Genomic DNA, 16,050 nt, shown 5'->3' on the forward strand with positions numbered 1-16,050 from the left:
GTCCATTGTGCTTCTGCCTTCCCGAGCTGTTTCATGCTCAGACAATGAAAGAGTGTTTAAATTTGCAGCAAAAAAAAGTGTTACCTTTATTCCTACTATGGCCTCATTATTTATATAATGGGCAGACACTGGCTGTTTAAATTCAGAGAGAATGAGTCTGCTGTAACCGAAGCTTTCTTTGTGCTTCCTTCATCCATCTTCTTTAATGTACATATGGGAAGCACTTTTTTCTGTCTGAGAGACATTGAAAGATTATGTGCAAAATTTACTACTGCTATACAGCACCAGGCTGAGGAGATTATCAACATTCTTCACTACATTTATGACTTTGTCATCAGCGTGTACTGTAGTGTATAAATTTCATTCTACCACATGACTCTGACATTTTATACAAGATGGACATTAAAATAACAGATCATGTCTTCATGCTTTATATCATTTATGTGCAAGATGTGAAAATCTATAATCTGTAAGTCATTTTATGATGTATTATTAGCAACAAATTTAAAAGTACCTTTTAATATTTTAGTTCTATTTTGTGCCACCAAAACAGCCCTAAGGCATGGGCCTGGGACCTCTGTGCGTGCCCTGTAGTGTCTGGAACTGTGATGCTGGCAGTGGATCCTGTGAGCGCTGTGGATTGGGCATATTCCAGCAAACCTCTTGATCAAATGTGCTTGTTGAGAAGCTGGGTGAAAGTATTGAGCACTTGTATTGGTCCAATACACCCAATAACATGCATTTTGATGCTGTGTAAGGGCAACTGCCATCGGGCAGTATCCAAGTTGCCCCGGATGCATCCAATGGAGTGTGAATGTTAGAAAGTGCTTACGCGTAAATAGAGCTGGGCGATATGAGATTTTTTCATATCACGATATGTTTTTTCATTTCAGGCGATAACGATATCTATCACGATATAAGCCAAATAACTATATTTGTAAGATTTAAATGTGCCGTTGCTCACAAGTAAAATGTGAAATAATCAGCAGCTTGTTTTGATTTAAATATTTATTTCCTATAATAAGTTCAACAGGGTAGATGTACTTAAGGAACATGAGACTTTTTCAGATAAATAAAGGCAAATATTGCAAACTACACAAAAGGCAGCCGCTAAAGCGTTTAAGTTTCAAAATAGAACAAACAAAACAGACTAAATTGTCAATTCCACTTAGAAACAAAATATTAATTGTAAAAATAAATCTTAGTTTGTGTTACAGAAGAACAGACAAAACTGACTAACTTTTGTCAATATCAAATAAACTGAGAACTAAAAGGAAATTCTCAATCTCTCCTTGTTGTATAGCTTAGCTTTTCAAACAGTTTTAACAGTTACTTTAGTCTGACAAAAGCCGAATGACGAATTAGCGCTTCCAGTCAGAGACTGAGGCTACGTCCACACGTGCACGGGTATTTTTGAAAACGGAGATTTTCCGTTTTCGTTTTAAAAAATAATCCCGTCCACACATAAAGGCAGAAATGAAGGAAAACGCTGCTATGAACATGCCAAAGCAGCAGGTGGCGCTAGATTCCTAACCGTACCGAAATGTTGGCCAATCAGAAGTCTAGAAGCCTCGGTGGGAAAAAGTAAACAAAGCTGGGGCATAGAAGCAGAACCGAGTCGTATGTGTGGACGGACAGTAACTGTGTGTATATGTAAGCATTTAAACACTGCAGAGAGTAGAATTAACAGTATTGTAGAAATTCTTTTCACCGAAACAATAACGTGGCGCACAGTGCACCAGTGCACCAGTTTATTGTATTTCCAGACTTGCTTTCGGCACAATTTACAGTGCATGCTACTCTGTTTTTTTGTCAGACTTGAAATAGCTGAAATACCTTCACACAACGGAACTCCTATGGCTCTTCCGTTCGACAATCTCTCCGGCATTGAAACCATCATCTGTTTTCTCTTCGGTCACGCTCGGTTGATTTTTCTAGTCGGCACACTCATTTCCTCCATTACGCGCTGGCTCCATTACCCGCTGGCTGCTTCCCAAACAAACACACGTGCGGCTTGGCACTTGTGCTGTACGTAACAAGTCACGCGACGTGACGCTGCGGCTGTGATTGGTTCGGCTCTGCGCTACTTAGTTTGGATTGGCTAAACTTTTATTTTTTTTTATTTTTTTTTTATTTTAAGAGGACAAGAGCGGCGAGGTCTATCGCGATAGCTTAATTTCTCTATCGAGTAAAAGTTATATCGCGATACATATCGTTATCGTTCTATCGCCCAGCTCTACGCGTAAATAAGTGTTGTATGAATGTGTGTGTCACTGGTTGAGATTATAGTAAGAAAGTGCTTTGAATGCTCAACTGACTAGAAAGGTACTACACGAGCACCTTTCTAGTCCCTAACATAGGTTTAAGCAGTAAAACCTACCTTTATATGTTTGGGAAAGGATATGAGTAACAGCAGCCAAAGGTTTTCAAGCAGAACACTGATTGTAGTTTCATAAAAAGATAATCAGAAATCAGTGATGTTCGTACTGCAGTTCATCACTTCATCTGACAATGAATGTACCCATATAAAATAATGTAAATTGTGGTCACTGGCTGTTTAATCCATTCAGTCTTCCCATTCAGTGCTTTGTACTTACCACAGAACACAGCAGTTCCATTGATTTATCACAGAGGCCACATCTTAAAGATGTGATTCATTTCACTGACTTACATGTACATCAGTTAGGAGTTTTCAAAATATATATTTTTCAAAATATATCTAAACTTGTGCAGTCACATTATAGAGATACCTCTGCAGGATATTGCATAATATGAGCCAAGACAACTTCTTTTAACTGGCCTGCTGTCTGTCTGGATTGTTTGATTCATTTTTGTGAGAATCAAGGCAGGATTCCACCTGGGAAATGCCTCTTGTGTCTCCTCTCTGTGTGTTAGATCTGACAGTCTGACAGCTGGAATGAAGTGAAAACACATCCTTTATGTTTTCAGTGTGTTTTTACCTGTGTGTTTGCCTCAAAAGATAATGCATGTAAATCTTGATATACATTTTGCATAACAGATGCACTTTGGTGCCTTGGGATATAAACTTTTTTGGGCAAGTTTTGAATCGGACATAAATGTATTCTCAAGTAAAAATATTTATCCCAGTACATGGAGGCAAGGCCAAGTAATATCATGGTATTAAAAAAAATAAAAACATTTTTGCCTTCCTTTTGACGTCTCGTACATAAGCAAAGAGTAAAGATATAGTCAGTTTCATTATATTCTCAACTAGACAAGCAGATGTGTGACGTAGGTCGAGAGAACAGTGGTATTAACTTTTGATACCTATAATGACAGTTGATAAGAGGCATTTTACTAGTATCGTTTCTTAAAGGCAAGTTTCTCAAATTCAATACAGAAATTAATATTATGTTTTTCAGGGCAGTCACTTTTATCATATTCATCTTGTGATGAAGCAGTTTTATTCTGAAGTTGTCTGGTCTCTTCAGAGATGACTGGCACCAATCCATAGGGCACGACAGCTCAGTGAATAGTTTGGTGATAAGAAGAATTAAAAATGATGCCCCTTTTATAGAAACACCTTTAAATGAAGCACCAGCAGCACACCCTCGTGCTGCTGTGCAGTTTTTCAAATGTTTAATTACTTCTCAGCTTCCTTTAGCATCAGTGGTACTTTAATAAAACTTGTAGCTTTGGACTCCCAGATAGCTAACCCCAGTTAGCTGTACCCCTGCTACTCCACTAACCTGTTCATGTTTCAAATTGAATTTACCCTCTCATGAGACACCTGCCAAGCTAAAAACTCTAGTCTGTGAAACATAACACTAGAGACTTGAGCAGCCATAGTTGATTCTGTTCCTGGGGTCATAGTAGCCCCCCTTGAAGGAAATATAAAACTGCCAACTAAGAATAAATTAGATTTTGCAAGACTGGAATTCACTTTAGCAGTAAAGCACCTGTTTGCATTAATTTTGAAATTACTTAAGTCACTCAAATTATTACTGATTAATACTGAAACTGACAAAGTATGTAATTTTGATTTAAAAAATACCAGACTCATCCTCTCCATTCAGAACAGTAGTGACATGCTTAGCTGCATGTTTTTCTTAAACCACTGGCTGTGTCATGTTCAAAAAATTTATGTGGTCTTTTTTAGGAGAAATGGCATCAATTCCACTTTACATGGAGCAGCTCTCTTTTCTAGTAATCTCATCAAATTATTGAGCCCCCAAAGTGTGATTATTCAGAGTTGGGCACACAAAGCAGAGCTACACACATATATACTATGAGTCTTCTAAAAAAGAAAGCTCCAGATCAAAGTCCTTGGTATAACTCACAAATGGACACCTTAAAGCAGATAACCTTTAGCTGAAGAGGAGGAGATAGTGTTTCACTAATTTAGAAAACCTTTGTCTGGCTTGCAAAAATAGTTTTGTGCTCTATAAAAAAGCCTTCTGTAAAGCTGGGACATCTTCCAATTCATCACTGATAGAAGAAAAAAGAATAATCCCAGGTTTCTTTTCAGTACTGTAGCCAGGTTAACAAATATGGAGGACCACAAGAGCCATGCGCATGGAAATAAAGAATTCTGTGCTTAAATAATGAGTTGTAGAATAAATTCTGCATTTGTAAATTCATTTTTGAATTCCAATTTAGTAAACTGATTTTTAAAATGCTTTTTAAAAACTTCATTTCAAAACCCTTTTTCGAATTGCACTTTAATAAAGTGATTTTCACAATGCTTTTTAAAATGGCGATTCCACTCCTCATTTCAAAATCCATTTCCCTTTCCTGTTCGCTCAGGGATTAACTTTTGGATTAGCTGTTGGATTAACAACTTCATTTTAAAAATCCTGCGGCTATTCAAATTAGCCACACCGTGGGATGTAATGAGTGAAAATGTGATGTCGACATATGTGGACGCCAGGTCCTAGGAGGTTAAAGCAGGAACTGCACACGCTAGTTTAAAGGCTGTAGGCTGCAGCCGTTGCTCTAACACTGTGTAAATGTAACAGGGCTCAGTGCTGGTTCTAATAGTCTGAGCTGCTTCCAGCTTTATTTGTGAAGAGCACAGCAGTTTACAAAACATGTAGCCAGCTCGTACAGATGTGACGTAAAATTTTCATAAGCTAAGATGACCTTAAAATAACGTGGCGACGTGCGGTGATGCTATCGTTAGCCATGTTAGCACGTTACCTTCAACAGGTGGTCAGACTGAATAAACAGGCACTCAGTCAGAGGTTGCGCTGTTTGTTTTGCTGCAGGGTCTTCACATATCCGTGTCAAGTCGAGTGTAAATCCTGAGGCTGAACGGCCTTTGTAAAAGCACACACGCTACTTAGCAGGGCGAAGCTATGAGCTAGAAAAATCCAGACAGACAGCCTGTGTCTGTCCAACCAATCAGAGAGCTCCTTACAGCCCACGGTGTGGCTAATTTGAATAGTCGCAGGATTTTTAAAATGAAGTTGTTAATCCAACTGCTAATCCAACAGCTAATCCAAAACTTTTAAAACAGCTGATATTTATTTAAACTCTCTCTGATTGTTCTGTTCAGTAATTACTTCCTTCAAACCATCAATGTGTCTATTACACTCAGTTCCTTCTAGACTGCTGAAAGAAGTCATACCATTAGTAGTCAATCTATCTCTGTTAACGGGTGGAATGGAAATTGCGATGGACCCAACCACATAGTTCACTTTACACACTTTTATTTCCCGGTTGTTGGCTCTTTTTCAGCTGCCATCCACACACAACACAACAACAACCCAGTCAGGACCCAGTTAATCATTCTAAGCCGGTGAGACGTGATCGCTGATGCCTCTCAGGTGAGTCCGCCTCCCCCGCAGCGGTGCCACAGCCCATGCCCTGCCACAACAGATTACATGCTTTTAAGTTGGTGGTATTAAACTATTACTTAAAAAGCCTTTACTTTACCCTCCTGTCTTAGCGATTTATAGACTAATCTCCAACCTTCCTGTTATTTCAGAAATTCTTAAAAGACTAGTTGTAAAAAAGCTAACTGACCATCTGCAGAGGAATAGCTTATTTGAATAATTTCAGTCAAGTTTCAGAGCTCATTATCAAAACAGACAGCTGCTAATGACAGTCTTATGGTTTCTGACAGTGGATCTCTGTGCATTTCATGTTAAACCTCACCTAAGTGCAGTGATTTGATATTGTTAACCATAATATTTAATTACAAAGCAAAACACCATATTAAAGGAATTATGGTTTGAATCATATCTATGTAAAAGAATAACGGATTTGTTCGTGTAAATGTGAAGGCTTCTTCGCACACAGAAGTTCGTCACAGAGTTCCACAAGGTTCTGTGCTGGGACCACTGCTATTTACATTATACCTGATCACCTTTCATTGCTATGCAGATGATACCCTGCTTTACAGTGCTTCTGGAAAGTATTCACAGGTCAAATTGTTCCACATTTTTACTATGTTACAGCTTTATTCCAAAAATTAATTAAATTCATTTTCACCTGAAAATTCTAGATACAATATGATAACAAACTGGGTAATTATTTTTAAACTTTGACTTAAACTCTGCTCTTTTTTTTCTTTTTTTTTTCTTGTTATGAGATTTTCCTTTCCACTGTCGCCAACTGCATGGTCATAGGGGATTATTTCATTGTTGGAGTTTTCTCTCAAATATTTTAAGGTCTTTACCTTACAGTGTAAAGTGCTGTGAGGCAACAGTTGTTGCGATTTGGTGCTCTATAAATCAAATTGCATTGAATTGAACTGAAATTGGACAATCTCTTTTTATTCCACTAGTCTATAGATTATCTTTTCTCTCTTCTCGATGCTGCTCTCATTAACTAGAAAGGACTCTGGAAGTTTTTTCACTGAAAGGCCAGACTGTAGGAAATTAGACGGGTCTCTTTTTGTTTGCTCAGTCCATCCTGACTCATCGCTGTGGGTATTTTTAGCTGTAAATTCCGGTTTGGCTTTCCCCACACCGTTCACAAGGCCTATCATATTCTTTGAGACAGAGAGGAATAATCAATGTCAAATATCAGCCGAATGACGATTAGTGGTGTACATACAAAGTTAAAAAACCTTGTGTTTCACAGTGTAGCAGTTGGATAACATGCTCACATCAGTGTGCGAATAGGCTGCCTGTGCTGTGTTTTGTCTGGCACAGCTGCCTGTATCTGCTGCATGCTCATTAAATGCTGGGCTTAAATCCGTGGTGACGCCATGCCAGCTCCGGTTACTCCCTCGGGAATACCTACTATTGTCATTCACTGGTCAGATTAAAGCTATAAAACTAAACTCTAACTAACTGTTGAATATATGTGAAGGAACAATGAGTGTATTTAAGTAATAAAGATGTCCTCCATTGGTAAACCTCAAGTAGAACTGGGGCTGGTTCTTGACTCTGCGCAATACTTTAATCTCCCCATACAATCAGATTCCTCACTGTTGAGGAGGCCAAGTGACCTGATATCCTGTTTGTCAGGAGAACAGAAATATTTCTGATTGTTGCACATCCTGCCGGTTAGCGATCTGTGGCAAATACAGCTGCCGGGCATGAAGACATATTTAGCCTCTATTGTATGAGTTTGGACACAGTCATGCTCTGTACTGAGCTTATCTTTAACGCAGAGGAATGTTTTTGAAATGAGATGTTGCTGGCTTGTCAATATGTGTGGGAGATTCTTGTAAGTTTTGTACATATGAGCTGCTAGAATTGTCGTGCAAAATTAATTATTTCCTTTTATCCTTTTATGTGCCCCTGAATCTCTGTGCACCAAAAATGCTGTCTGTGTTTTATTGAAATGAAATTATGCCATAATGTCACTTTTGCTATTAGCACCGAGAGTCTGTGCATGCCAATTGATCCTGCTGTTGTCATAGCAACATGAACCACTAAACCTCTGCGCAGCTGTTGTTATGAAAGCCCTCGAACAGCTGGGGGGCTATAGCTGTGGAGGGATTGTGGGAAACAGGTCTTTTGGTCCTCCCTTCACACCTTGACCCCAGAACCTACTAGCAAACGGAGGGGGATTTAGATATCTTAAAGATGCCCATCTGGAATTTTTTTGCTCCCTGTACAGAGATTCCATATGATTAGAGATAAAGTTTAGTCAAGAAGTTGTGAATATTCACTCATTCCTGTGGCTACCCAAAACCTGCTTTGCCATGAAAGCGAACAGTGAAAATTGAATGAACCAAATGAGGCTACATTCTCTCCCAGGGTTTGCCTGATGCATTGGAGCATATCCCATTATTGATATGAGCAAATGTTGTACACAGTGCAACAATAAAGCAATCATTTTACAAGGAGCACAACTTGTCCAGGGAGTAGCACTCTGTGAGCCCCACTCCTTCAGTCATAATAAACCCTGAAACGTGAACCAACAGCAAAGACTCATCCTCCCACTATTTGATTTAATGCAGAGCTGACTGGGGTGGTGTGAACCTATCACTACATCGAATACTACCTTTTTGTAACTCGTTCAGCATTACAATGCTTTTGCACATAGACTCTTTTGAAAGCAAGGCAGAATCTTTACATATTTACAGTAATTGTACTCCATATTTATCTTTTTGGACTCTGCTAGACTAGCTTTGCATGATTCCCAGTTCAAAATAATCCTTATTTCATCTGATTAAATTTGCGAAAAGGGCCCTTTAAGTTCTTTTTGGTTGCCCCTTACAAACAGAAATTGTAAACAGGTGCAATCTAAATTTCATTCTGGCTTTGAGTTGGTTATTGGGAATATCAGTTATAATGGATAAAGGGGAATGGTGAGAATTCTAGTGCTTTGGATATTTAATATTTTATACGTTCCTTTTAAATATACATTTAAAACACATCCTATTAAAAAATAGGATGTGTTGCTGCACTTTCCTTGCAAAATTGCGACAAGCCTGTTGGAAATTCTTAAAATGAGAGCTATCACTTCTCACTCATTGAAAAAAACATCAAAAAATGAACATAGCCAACATGATGTAACCAACTGGTTTCTGGACAAAACCTCAGCATTAACAATTTGTCCCCTACTATATGATTAATGACTAATCCACAGACACACATTATGGAGTAGCTAAGTAGTAGTAGTAGTATTAGTAGCTATCCTTAATCCTAAAAAACCACCTTGAAACAAATGACCCCCCCCCCCCCCCCCCCCCCCCCCAAAAAAAAGAGACAACAACAAAAACAAAACAAAACTGCTGATTAGTACTAAAGGTACTAAAAGTACTAAAAGTGCTCCGAAAAGTATATACAGCGCAAACACATTCAGGTGAAATTCAGTAACATGAATTAGCAGAGGTGGGGCCTAGCTATTGGCTGCCGCTGCTCCACATGTCAAACCAACTTTAAGCTTCAGCTGTATATAATGATTTTTACTGGTGTAAATTTTGGAATTTTAACATAGGAGTCTGTTGGGATTAACTTGCCTTTGGACCCAAGCTTAAATTGCCCTGAGAGGAAGAGGAACAACAATTTTTGGCTGTTCGGTGTTGCTTCGTTTTCACTTTGCTGCTTGGTTTACATGCCTGGACAGCCAAGACTCCAAGACTGAGAGCAAACTTTTCTGTTTTATAATGTCTGGTTGCAAAAATAATTTTCTTGGGAAATATAAATCTATACTGAAGTAAAATGTTATTTTCCGTAGAGGAAAATGGAAGTAGAAAAGCGCAAGTACAGATCCAGCGATTGTACCTGATACTGGGCAGATTAAGGAATGCTAATGTTTCTCTTGTGGATTTCGTGAGGAACAGGGTGATTAGACCTCCACTCTCCTGGGTGGAGACCCTCACTGCTCTAGCTTCCACTCTGATTTTTCTTTGACGTCGACAGGAAGATCAGCTGGGTCTCAGAAGGGCCATGGAGCGAGAGGAGGGGAATGGTGTGCACGGTGGGTTTTGGTATAAAGAGATTCCCCTCTAGGATCACACACAGGGGCCAGAGGGATCACCTAGGGAGGAAGAGCCATTGAGCTTAGGGAGGGCTCTGGGAAGGATTACCGTAAGGCTAAAATGTTTTCTTTGTGGCTGAAGGAAATCTAAGAAATGCTCTTACCCAAATCTCTGGTCTGAAGTGGCTGCTTGACAGCGAAACTCAACCGATAGTACTGGGAATAAATATTTGCTCCTCCCTTGAGTTCTTCAAATTTTCAGTATTTGTCACATTTATATGTTTCAGCAAACAAATTTTAATATTAGTGAAAAATATCTGCCACCATGTAAATATAAAATGCAGTTTTAATATGGCAGCAATTACTTTTTGTATTTACACAAGTTATTTTTGCAAAATAATAAAATTTGTTTGATGATACGACATATTTAAATGTTACAAATATGCAAAAACCAAAGAAATCAGGGGGAGGGGAAATTACTTTTTCTTGGCACTGTACATCCTCAACATATTTGTTTCCCCCCAGATTTAAGTTTTTCTTTACTATCTCTGTTTTCTGATACGCCCCCTTTCAGAAGCAAAAAACCCCAAAAACTTGATACTCAATTACACACAGTTTTGAAATTTATAAATGATCCAAGTTGACTTTTGTTGAAAATAACATTTGGCGCAGTAACAACAGTAACATTGTCAAAGGTGTAGAAGAAAATGCAGTGAAGCATCAGGAGTGTTATGTGACAAAAGGACAGCAGGAAGAGCAAAAGCAAAGGTTTATAAGATGGCAGCGAGACCTACAGGAACATTAACCAAAAGAAAGGAGGCGGAGCTGGAAGTGGTAGTGTTGAAGATGTTAAAGTTTTCATTTGGAGTGACAAAACTGGACAAGACTAGAAATGAGTCTAACAGAGGGGCCGCTAAGGTTGAGTGTATATCAGAAAAAATGAGAGATGCAAAGCTAAAATGGTATGGCCGTGCAGAGGAGGGATAGTGACATGGCTGACAAAGGTTTTATGTAGCTTGAGGTGCCAAGCAGAAGGAAAAGAAAAACACCACAGAAAATATTCAAGGATGCAGTGAAGGAGGACAGGGAAAGAACAGGATAGTAGAGAGATTGTGAGATGGAGGCACATGTTCCCCCAATGGGAGCAGCTGAAAAACGAAGGCCGCAGCATTATTAAAGTCTTGCTGCTTCATTTTCCTGTATAAAAAGTAAATGTGTTCAACTTATTTTGATGTATTTTATCACTGGAGTGGCCCTATGCCTATATCTATATCACAGCCCATCCCCACATTGTCCTTTTTACATTAACAGGCTTGACATTTTCAAGTTGAGAAAGAGCTAATAGAAATAACAAGTTCTATACAATTTAAAACAACAACAACAATAATAATCAGGATTTTCTTCCTTTTTGAATTGTCATAGGTAGCGATAAACTAGATGGATTATGGAAATGAAATGGGTTTTGGATGACATGGCAATTTGCCCAGTAAAATTAAATGTTAAATTAAATTAACCACTTTGTTTGCATCCTCAAAATAAATAAATAAATAAAAAATCTCTTTCCATTTTCTTAGTGAGACTGATAAACTTTAAAGTGAGAAAAGTATCTGGGCTCAGACATCAGCAGATTTCATACCAGTCCTCCCTACTCATAGGGTGGTACCTGCATACCACACAGAGTACTCCCGACTGAGCTGTGTAGAACTGGATAAATACCATCCCTTAAGAAGCTCTGTGTTCACAGATTGCTGGAGGTAGGTGGCCTGCTGTGAGGCCGAACCACACTCCCACTGTTCTGGGGGAGCTTTAAGTGAAAGATCAGGTGTCCAGGCCTGAATGCCTGATTGAACTTAAATCTTTTACATGTGCACCAAAAATGCTCCGTGTGGATCAGTCACAGCCAGCCAGTCAACTATTCAATGGAATTTTAACCACAGCCATTTACTGACCTCCCTGTTTTCACCTCTTCAAAATTATAATCACATTTGTACAGGGTGGGCCATTTATATGGATACACCGTCATAAAATGGGAATGGTTGGTGATATTAAAGTCCTGTTTGTGGCACATTAGTATATGTGAGGGAGCAAACTCCTCAAGATGGGTGGTGACCATGGTGGCCATTTAGAAGTCGGCCATCTTGGATACAATATAGTTTCACTAGTTTTTAAAAGGACAACTTGTTTTAGACCAGTTTTCGTAGAAGTCGATCTAGAATCTGGAACATTCTGGCTTTATTATTTTAATGTGACAGTTTATGATGCAGACTGGTTTTAAGAGGTTAAATCTGGTTTGAATGACAACTTTATATCCTTCTTAAACAAACGATTGACCAGTTGCATTCCTGCTCCTATTATTTAATAGTGTTTCAGTATTAATAATAACTTTTGCTAAATGTTTAATAATTCTATAATGTCTCAATAGGCTGGGAGTGGAGGACAGACAGACAGAAGATAATACAACAAGGTGCTGCGTTGTTGTGGGCAAGCTAATTGTAAGGTGCCATTTTCCTGTTGTGTGATGTTGGATATTATTATAAGTATCAGAAGCAAATCTATGTGCGGTTTTGTTTTGTAGAGAAATGTTGAGAAAGCGGCATCAAGATCAGTTCTTGTAATAATTTAGGAGCACAGAGTCACATGTAATTCATACTTTACACATGGTGGCATATTGTTGTTGGGTACACTGTGACTGATTACCCTGCTGAAGTTCAGTTTAACCAGTTGAATTTCAATCACCTGAGCAAACTTTATCCCTATTTCTTCAACCCCTGAATTGTTATGTTTACTCGCTTCTTGCTGTAGTTTGTCTGTGGTTCTGTTTTTTGAAGTTGTTGATTATTATGATTAACCCTTTAGTAAATGAACTGTTTGTGCACATGTTACAAGTAAACAATAGAGTCAGTTACCAATGACACATCCACACAAAAGAAGACCTGGGTTTTAGGTAACTCACTTATTCCATGTTCTTTCCTTTTTTGTTTATTACTGTTGTCTTTAGCTACTGTTTAGTTAGTGTTAGTCAACAAAAGTAGGAAGTTTAGGAACAGATAGTTTTACTTAAATTACCCATTATCAGCCTCCTCTGTCAGGCTTTTGAGACATACCACCCTAGGTGCATGTGCACTAAGAAGACAGCAAGAGGTCACCTGAGGAGTAGCCATTTACCACAATTAGTTATTGCTCTTGTTATTTTACTGGTGAGGTCAGGCTTATATTAGCAATCTCATGTAAAAATGTGACTTCATTTTCTTTAAAGTTATACTAGTTAAATATAAAGTGTGTTAAAGTGTCCTAGTCATGAATGATAAACTAGAAAAATCAGGTGATGGGAAAAACATATATTTTCTGTATGTTGTTTATAATGTTGAGCAGAAATTATGTGGCGATGGAAACCACCATCTTTAAAAAGACCATTACTTTCTAATGATACCTGGACCTCCCGGAGACCAAGAATAGGGCACTTCATTGGTTTCTAAGAAACAATTGTCTGGCTTTTGAATGTTACTTTGGGCTGGATAGTGGTTCTATATTACATTTACATGACAAAACAACCCATTAATGCCCTCAAATTGTTTTTTAGATCCTCATGACTGGAACTTCTTCCCACAAAACACTTAGTTTGCTGCCGAGTCATTGAGACAGCAAAGTAAAATTGTAGCGTTCCACTTTTAGTAAATTATAGGCACTCATTAGTGTACAGTTCATTTATCTAGTTTTTCACTGGGGACATTGATATCAAAGGGGTTGTTGGGAGAAAAAAACAGGTTAGGTTATTTTCTAATTAGCTATTTTAGAATTATTTGAGGAAAATGGAAAAACTCAGTAGCATAACACCAAAGCCAGTATAGTACATTCTGTACTGGACAGCTTTTACTCTAAGGCAGGTAAAGACTATGTTTTGCCTATTTGTGCTGTGAAGGTACTTCCTATAACGAAGAAGTCGAACTTTCATGGTTTTAAAACAGAGCAGACATGTACTTCTTGGAAAAAAAAGCCAACAATCAACAATGTTGCCATAGTGGGTAACAACGCTTTAAGCTGTAACATTATTTCTTTGGCTAGTAGGCTACATTTACCAGTGGCTTAAGTTACTTTGCCCTTGGAATAATTTCAGATTCTATCTCTCTCTTTGATGTAAAAAATACACTAACTGGTGTTTTTGTTTGTCAGTTTCGTACGTTGGAAGAATGGAAATGATCACATAGCACCACAGCATGCTACAGCATTACATTACAGCTGTACTACTGCTACCCAGTACAGCAGTAGTTTAGTGCTATTTCACGCAGGATCAACTCTAAAATGTTTGTGAAGCAAATGGTGAAAGTCATAGTCCTATATAGTCATAGTCCATATAAGGATAGGATTGTAGTATCTGAGGGTTGCATGTTGTTATGGTGGGTAGAACTATATGCTCAAGTCAAGAAGAGATTGACCCAGGGGCCCTTCTCTATGGAGTCGGCATATTCTCTGTCACATGTACTGGGAATTGGCTACAGCTGTGAATGTGAATGTGAATGAATGCCTGTCTCTAAGTGTTAGTTGTATGTCAGATTGGCAGGCTGTCCAGATGATATCCTCTCCAGCCACCTGTATTCCATCAAAGGAAGGTTTCAGAGTCACTCTTGATATCGTTCATCAAGCCTCCAGTTTGAAATGTCTGATTCTATATTGTAGCTACTCTATGTATCAATTTCTATAAATGTACCTTCCCTAAGAAGAGCTTAGTTAAGAAGTTAAGAGTTAAGAACTAAAACAATGGAGGAGCTGTACACACATGGCAATCTAGTTTTTTGCCAAGCGGTGTCTGGTTATACTAAGCCATTTGTCTCCTCGTACACACAGGCAAGACTAATCGCACAGCCAGTCTTCATGTCCTCTCAGCCCCTAAGTGTCCCCCACCTCCTACCCTCTACACCCAGAACCTCCACCACGATTCCCCACCAAGGATTGTTTTACGCTTAATTTTGTTAGACTTAATGAGATTTCACTAATTAAATCTCCTCCTGGTTGGAGGAGACCCCCTACCTCCCTTTACATTACCCCCCTTCCACTTACTACCACTGCTGCCCATGGAGATTGTGCTCGTTTTAGACAAATAAACTTTTTTTTATGAGAAACAGGACAGTGGGAGTTTTTCAAATTTGATTGGGTTTGTAAGGGCAGGAAAAGATGAGCTGCAATACAATAGAAGTGGCAGTTTATGTGTATTAACTTCAGTACTGCTGTTCTTCAGCCATATTTTGAAGCACAGTAGCCAAAGCTTTAAAGCAACTCCAAGTGACAGGTCATCACAACCATGCACACATGTTCCAAATACATGTCCCTAATAATAATCCCTGCTTAGCTGCATTGGAGTGCTAAAAGGGAAGTGCTGAAGGGTGGGACTCTCTCAGTTCAAGCAGTGAGGCCTTGGAGGTCATTGTTGACAGCAGCCGGTTGCCCTGCTATTGTGGATGACCCAATGGGACTCTTGCAATGACTATAGTGGGAGCCAACCTCCTGTTTCCCGTTTGAGTCCCGGACACCTAGTGCCAGCTTCGCCGCTTGGCTCCCTGGCCAAGAAGTCCATTATACCCCTAACACTCCCCCATCTTCTCCCTCTGAAGCCTCTGTGTCCATTGTAGCCCTGCTCCCCCATCCTCTGTCTGATTTATGCACATGCACATACACACCAAACAGCCTCACATGTGTGCTGTGGCCCTCGGGTGGGCGAGTGGGCAATGTGCCCGTTTCAGATGTGAGTGCTTCCTTGATGAAGGCCCATGCTGATCGGATTTCTGCCACCTGTCATTCAGTTTAGGAGGCAGGAAAGGGGGCAAGATTGCTAGTGGGTGGTGTGGAGTGAGAGGGTTGGGGATGGACTTGGGGGGTGGCAGCACAGGAGAGATGCCATGGCAATCTGGCTCAGGTCCTGCAGCCCACTGCTGTTTCAGTAGTCTCAGAGCCTCTCAGACTCAAGCGGTCCTTTTTGGTCAGTTTATTTTTTTCTTAAAGTTCCTGCACAATAAGGTACATATCTTCTCTATGATTGAAAGAACACAATCAGTGCAGTTCAGTGGACTCAAAGAAAAATCCATGTTGGTTATTGCCAACGTTGTATTTGCTATGATGGCCAGAGGCTTTTTATTGCAGCCTAGCAAATCTAGATGGGGTTTTTCTTTTGGCCATCCTTTTCCAAAAAAATATTATACTATTAATAATTAT

At 39.2% G+C, this 16,050-nt stretch overlaps 1 protein-coding gene across 2 annotated transcripts in view; it reads left to right on the forward strand.

The window, feature by feature from the left end:
• pknox2 (pbx/knotted 1 homeobox 2) overlaps positions 1-16,050 on the forward strand; it is a 107,567-nt gene that overhangs the window by 15,377 nt on the left and 76,140 nt on the right. The window contains exon 2 of one of the 2 annotated variants that reach the window (XM_085469566.1): positions 5,701-5,789. The exons of the other annotated variant lie outside the window; for it this stretch is intronic. The gene's annotated coding sequence lies outside the window, so the exon portion shown is untranslated. The remainder of the gene's footprint in view (positions 1-5,700; positions 5,790-16,050) is intronic. 2 annotated transcript variants of the gene reach the window in all.

The sequence above is a fragment of the Copadichromis virginalis genome, linkage group LG10, assembly GCF_057382275.1.
Source record: "Copadichromis virginalis isolate Kocher_CV1m ecotype Utaka linkage group LG10, C_Virginalis_male_GT1.1, whole genome shotgun sequence".
NCBI classification, from domain to species: domain Eukaryota; kingdom Metazoa; phylum Chordata; class Actinopteri; order Cichliformes; family Cichlidae; genus Copadichromis; species Copadichromis virginalis.